The following is a 7,120-nucleotide window of genomic DNA, read 5'->3' as shown; positions in this document are numbered from 1 at the left end:
TTATACCCATGACCGAAATGGAGGACGGCGTGGTGGGGCCGGAATAGCTTGGCAGGATGGAATAGGTAGCCCCCATGTCCAACAGAAAGGAGATGGACTTACCCGCTACCTGGAGTTTTACCCTGGGCTCAACGTGGGTCACTGGAGTTACTGAGTCTAGGCCTCGTCAGTCATCATCCTCCATCTCCAGCAGTTGCAAGGCAGAGTCCAAATGGGGTGAAGCCTCTCCACATGGATGCATCACGAGTCTGTCGTCCCTTGGGTTAGGACAATCGGATTTCCAATGGCCCATTTGTTGGCACAATGGTCATGGACTGGTAGGCTTTTGGGATGGGGACACTGATGAGACCAATGGCCTTCTTGGCCACATTTAAAGCAAGGCCCCGGAGGGGGCCATGGTCCAGAGGGCTTTATTGTGACTGGCCTCAGGGCAGCTACCAAGGCTTGGGTCTGTAATTGTACCTTTTGTTGGAGATGGGCCTGTCGCCGTTTTTCTTGAGCTTCCTCTTAGCCATTAAAAACTTTAAAAGCCATCTTTACCAGGTCGGCCATAGGGGTTTGAGGACCATCTTTGGCCTTTTTTAGTTTTTTTTGAATATCAGGGGCTGATTGGGAAATAAAATAGGTGGCCAATACTGTGGCCCTGGCAGGGGTGGTAGGCTCTAGTCTGGTATACTGGGTAAGTGCCTCTGTGAGCCGGCTAAGGAAGGCTGCGGGGTTTTCATTGGGGTCCTGTATTATTTCTTGAAGTTTGTTAAAATTTACTGATTTGTTTGAGGTTGCCCTCATGCCTACTAGTAGGCCCAGGATCATCTGGTCCCAGCGCCGGTGACCATTGCCTGCATGTTGGTAGTTCCAATTGGGGTCAGCTGCTGGGACAGCATCGGCCCCTACAGGCATAGTGGGGTCGGTCATGTGGGTTTGGTCTGCATGTTCTCTGGCTGCGGCCTGGATGCACTCCCTCTCCTCAGGGGTGAGGGTAGAGGTGAGGATTACATGGATGTCATGCCATGTGAGACTGTAGGCTTGGGCAAGGTATTGGAATTCTTTAATGTATTGGGTAGAGTCAGCCGAGAATGACCCTAGCCGCTTTTCAATGGCGGATAAGTCTTGGAGGGAGAAGGGGACGTGAACTCGAACCAGACCTTCAGGTCCTGCCACCATGGAGAGGTAAGATGGCCGCTGGGGTCTGTTCGCTGGGAGGGGCCTGAGCACGAGTTCGGGATGATATGGGAGGCCAGGGCGGGTGGCTGGGGGTTGGGAGTACGGAGGGGGGCAAGGGCCATTGGGCGGCATGGCTAGATCCTCTAACGGTTGGAGATGGGGGAAGTTGGTGAGGTGGGGTCATTGGGGGGTTGTGGGCGGGCAAGGAGCATGCATGCAGGGGGGCAGGAGGAACATAGGTTGGGGCGAGACCTGAGGTCCCAAAAGGCCATGACATAGGGTATTTCTCCCGATTTTCCCAGCCGATGGCAGAAATTGTACAGATCGGTTAAGATTTGGTATTGTAAAGACCCCTTGGGTAGCCACTGAGAATCATTATCTAATTTGTACTGAGGCCAGACTACAGTGCAAAGGTGGATGAGTTGGGTTCGAACTTACGAAGTTCGCCTTGTAAGCCCAGGAGCCAGAAGTTTTTTAACAGACATTGGAGGCGGGTAAGAGATCAAGGTGGTTTAGACTCGTTACTCCCCATTGGTGTGGCAGGGTGAGGCGTCCCTCGAGCTGCAACAAGGGGCCTATTGGCGTGCAGGCCTTTCGGCATGTGGACCTTTCGGCGTTCGGAGGAAAGAAGATTGACTTGCGAGACGTCTCTCATGGGTGTCAGCCATAGTTGGAGGAGGGAAGGAGGGGTCTGTCATACCTACCGGCTCCTGTAGGCGCTTGAGAGTAGGGTGGTTGGCATCTGGCTTGGCGAGGAGGGAGCTCAGCCAAGGGAGGTGAGCTACTACCTCCCCCTGGGTTTCGGCACCAAATGTTAGGGTCAGGCGTAAGGCAGGGTAAAGATAGGAGTCAGAGGCTAAAAAATTTTAGCAGTCAAAGGCTTTATCAGGAACTAAGGTCTCGGGCGAGGTTCCGTGACTCAGGGAGAAAGAGAGAGAGAGGAGTCAGGGAAGTCGTGCCCAGGTGTGGTGGGGTGGGGTTTTTAAGCTGCAGCGGTTCCGGGTTTAGGTCCGGGTGGGCCTTTTTCACATCAGGTGGTGCTGTCGCTTGGTGATTGGTTGACCTCCAATTCGTTCTGGCAGCTACTAGGGGCTTTTCGTTGGGTTTCGCTGGCAAGATGGCCGTCCCGTCTACTGTGGTTCCAAGGACATCCTAACAGTATATAGGACCTTAGTAATGTGGTGGTGAGGTATGAAGTGAGGAGAAGGGTTCTATAGTCCTATGAGGAGGGCTTGGTCTTTTAGTGAGCCTATGCCCTTGAACTGTGAATGCCACAAGTGCCTTTTAGTACCCCAGTCCCACACTTTAGGTGGGACAGATGGCTACAGGGGCTGGAGTTGAGTAATTCCCTGTCACGTGTGGAAGAGGGGGATGGAGTTGGGTATTTTCGTTCCCCCCAGGTTAGTTTTGCTCTGATAAAAATTCCAATAGTTTAGGCTCTATTAAAATAGTTTCTCTTGAATGCAGGCCTTATTGAAAAGAACAGAATGCTCTGGCATATTTCAAAATGGTTACTTTTCCCTTTTCCCTGTCAATCTCTCAAGAGTTCTCAAGGGTTTTTTGTTTTTGGTTGTTTTTTTTTTCTTCTTCTTCTGGTATTCATTGTGAGAACCTGGTAGACCTTTAGGAAGTGAAACTCACAAAAGCATGTGCCTCTTCTCCTGGAGTTTTTAACTGAGACTTATCCACATGGAGCATCCAGAATTCGTCAATTACACTTTGCGTTTTCCAGTCCAGTACTGGTTTCCATGGAGGTTTCTGCTCATTGGTTTCTGTTCTGCTAAGTTGTGCTTCCCTGGATGGCCTGTCTCTCAAATTTTGGGGACAGGATTTTATCCTGTCATCTCACAACCCTAAGAGATCTAATAAGAGTATTGAACTTCCAGTTTGTTCAGGTTTTTATTTGTTGTTAGGATGAAGTGGCAACTTTCAAGCTGCTTACATGCTGGAACAGAAACTGAAAGTCCTAAATCTGATATTTAATTGGTGAGTGTGTTCTCACCATGCACACCCCTGTTCACCCTGTTCACACTCTACTGGACTTCCTTATTCCCATTTGAGATTCCTAACTCTAACAGGACTGTGTTCAATCTACCTTGGCTCGTCTGAGCAGTTATGACATGCAACCATGAACAGTGAAGAAAAAGACAAATCTATCAGAGACTTGAGTTGTTTGAAAGAAAGGAGGGTCACCTGGGTGGCTCAGTCGGTTAAGCTTCCGACTTCAGCTCAGGTCATGATCTCCCGCCCGTGGGTTGGAGCCCCGCATCAGGCTCTGTGCTGACAGCTCAGAGCCTGCCTGGAGCCTGCTTTGGATTCTGTCTTTGTCTCTCTCTGTCTGTCTCTCTCTCTCTCTCTGCTCCTCCCCCACTCACTCTCTGTCTCTCAAAAAATGAATAAATTGTTAATAAAATTGTTTTTTAAAAAGAAAAGAAAGGAGATCAACTTTTTATAAAACTCAGAAATGGATATTATTTGGTATTTCTTCATTGGTTTATTTGATAAGAATTTTTTTAATTAAAAAAATCTGCTTTATAGCCTTGAAATTTCTCTTATATAGGCAGGAATGGGTGCATAACCAGGATTTACTGAAGGACTAAACTAGAGGCCCTTTGTAAGTAGCATTTCTGTATACTCTGTGGTATAACTTTGCTAAAAGATCTCTTAAAAATAACCCTGATGATGGGTGCCTGGGTGGCTTAGTCAGTTAAGCGTCTGACTTCAGCTCAGGTCATGATCTCAAGGTTTGTGAGCTAAAGCCCCACATTGGGCTTTGCACTGACAGTGCAGAGCCTGCTTGGGATTCTCTCTCCCTCTCTCTCTGCACCTCCCCTGCTTATGCTCTCTCTCTCTCTCTCTCTCTCTCTCAGAGTGAATAAATAAACTTAAAAATTAAAAAAAATAAATAACCCTGAGGCAAGATGGCAAAACTCTTCTTCCAGCCAGCAGGCCATGAATGAAAAGACATGGGGCAATCTCCACTCCCTCTGAATGAATCACTAAATCAACTAAGGTAGAAGGGAGGGAAATGGAAAGAAGCTCCTTGCCGGAGAGAGTGGGATCAGAGCATTCTTGCATGTCTGAGTGCTAGAACCCTACTCAATGATAAGAAATGTCTCTCTCAAAAATGTTAGCTCATTTGGAATTTGGGGTATTAAGAGCTTCATTTTTCATTTTCTTTTAACTCATATAAATGGCTTATCACTTCAATGAACAAATATTTCATTCTTTTTCAGTATATTCATGAGTTAAATTTAAAATGAGCACTGTACATGTAGACTTTTATGAACATTGTAACATCAGACACAAAACCTATCTAGCAATCTTCACAGGATCATAAAGAAAAAGAAGTTGATAAAAATTCAAGCAGCAGAAGGGGGCAGTAAAACTCAACAGAATGCTCTGGAAGATTTTTAATATGCTTTCTTATTTTCCTTCATGCAGAGAATTTCCCAACACATTTTAGAGACTAAGAAAGTTTATACTATATATAAATATATATAGTATAAATTTATATATAGTATATATTTATATATATGTAATATATAGTATATATTTATATATATGTTTATGTGTGTGTGTGTGTGTGTGTCTAAAATACACACAGAGGGGCGCCTGGGTGGCTCAGTCGGTTGAGCGGCCGACTTCAGCTCATGTCATGATCTCACGGTCCGTGAGTTCGAGCCCCGCGTCGGGCTCTGGGCTGACAGCTCAGAGCCTGGAGCCTGTTTCAGATTCTGTGTCTCCCTCTCTCTGACCCTCCCCCGTTCATGCTCTGTCTCTCTCTGTCTCAAAAATAAATAAACGTTAAAAAATAAAATAAAATAAAAAAAATAAATAAAATACACACAGAAACACTAAATATATACAAAAGTGAGACCTATGGTTTTGCATAATCAAAACCTTATTTTTTATGGTGTGATACATCATGGCACAGTAATCATAGTACTTTTCCACCTAAAATATGTGTAGCCATCTGGAGTTGGTTTGGGACATTTAACATCCCCTCGTGACTAGCATCCCAATATGTACTATCCATTCGATTTCACGTTCTCACACTTGTCAAAATTATTTAATAAATCATATCATGATGGTTTTTCCTCAGGCCCATATTTGGACTTCCTTTCTAAACTGTGCCCTTTCTTGGGGCGCCTTGTGGCTCAATCAGTTAAGCGTTTGACTTTGGCTTAGGTCATGACCTCACTGTTCGTGAGTTCGGGCCCTGTGTCAGGCTCTGTGCTGATAACGAGGATGACTTCAACATAAATTCTGGACTACAATGTAAAATTTCAATACACCAGCAGAGCCAGGGTATGGATTCTTAAGTGACACCTAAACTAGCTCAAATTAGTGGTCCTAAATATCAGTTTAAAATTTGAGTAGACACAACCTACTTATTTAAAGTGAAACAGAAAAGTGGAATTATTTCAAAAAATTATGCTCTTAGTTAAAATTTTATATAAGACTTAGTACAATAAGTGGGAGTGTCACAAATGGAATGATTAAATATGACTAGAGGAGGAGAAAAGCTTCCTGGATGAGATGGAATTTTAGTCATTTGTGTCTCATGTAAAATTAGATACTGTGTACATTAAGTAAATGGCAAGAAAAAAAATTCCAAGTGAGTCTCTTTTTTTTTTCTTCAAGACTTCTACAAATTGAGGTATCTGGTGTAGATTTACTTCAGGTTTTATGTTGTTTTTTCCATTAGTGCTAAGAATGTATGGCTTAATTGAACTTTTTATTCTCCACTTTGCTATCTTTCTCTTTTTCTCTCTCCTTCCTTCCATCCTTCCCTCCTTCCTTCTTGCTTGGATTTCACCCTCCTACCACCAAAAGATATTAAATAAAAACAAAGGACAAAGAAATTCAAAATTGTCAAAATCATCCATCTTTTCCACTCAATTCCTCATCAAACCATGTTCCAAAAATGAGAATAGAAAATTTGCACTAATAAGCCCAAACAACTGAAACATAAATGCAGTGTTGTACTTTGATCCATTGCCACATTCATCATCTTGGAAAAGTGGGCAGAAAAGACAAAAAACCAAATTTTAAGGATCTTTTTCCTTTTATGTGTACCTCCTGCGAAGGGTTGCTAAGCAAAGTGAACCGCGGGGCCAAGAAAGAAATGCTTTAAAGCAGATGTGGACATTTAGCATCCCCGCAGACCCTGGGCGCCTTGCCTTCCTGTTTTCATCAGAGGAGAGGAAACGTTATCGTGGTGATCCCTCAAGCTCAGATGGACTATTTACAGGATAACTGCTTAGGAGCAGTATTGTGGAGAGGAATTAACATTTTTTTCTGTCTCCAAGAAGCAAGGAAGGGGTGGGGGTGTGGAGAACAACATTTATGTGAAGAACAGCTTAGCTTTGAAGTTACAGATATGTACTCTGACTATAGCTATTACATTTCATCCTGCCAAATTAAAAAACAAAAACAAAAAACAATGTATATATGTATGTATGTGCTGCATATACTCCAGGTTAAGGGTCGTCACTAAAGTGGTGACATGTTTGAAGTACATGACGTGTAAAACATGTCAGCCTTTCTTGGCCCCGTCTGCCCAGACTGTGACTCCTCCGGCCCCCCAAAGACCTGAGGATGAGACATGGGGGCGGCCGCGCCGGGGGATTCCCTGCGCTCTGGGACCTCCAGCCGCTTGGATTCCGGGAGAGGAAGCCGAGTGTCTCCCCTCCCCCCAAGGGAATCCGCCGAGGCACCGGGTCCGGAAAGCTCCGGGTCAAAGACTGGGAGAAAGGGAATCTGGCGCAAATTGCATTCTGGACCTGAGGGACTGAGGAAGGTGAAGCGTGAGATCGGAGCAAGGAGGGGGTCAATTCGCTTTGCACCCGCCTTGGGGAAGCCGAGGGCAGCTTCCCAGGTTTCCGATTTTCTCATTTGCGTGGGTAAAACTCCTGCCCCCACTCGGGTCTTACGCAATTAAGTAGACAGG

This window comes from Acinonyx jubatus, chromosome E4 (assembly GCF_027475565.1).
Source record: "Acinonyx jubatus isolate Ajub_Pintada_27869175 chromosome E4, VMU_Ajub_asm_v1.0, whole genome shotgun sequence".
Lineage (NCBI taxonomy): Eukaryota > Metazoa > Chordata > Mammalia > Carnivora > Felidae > Acinonyx > Acinonyx jubatus.
Note: the sequence above shows the minus strand (reverse complement) of the source record.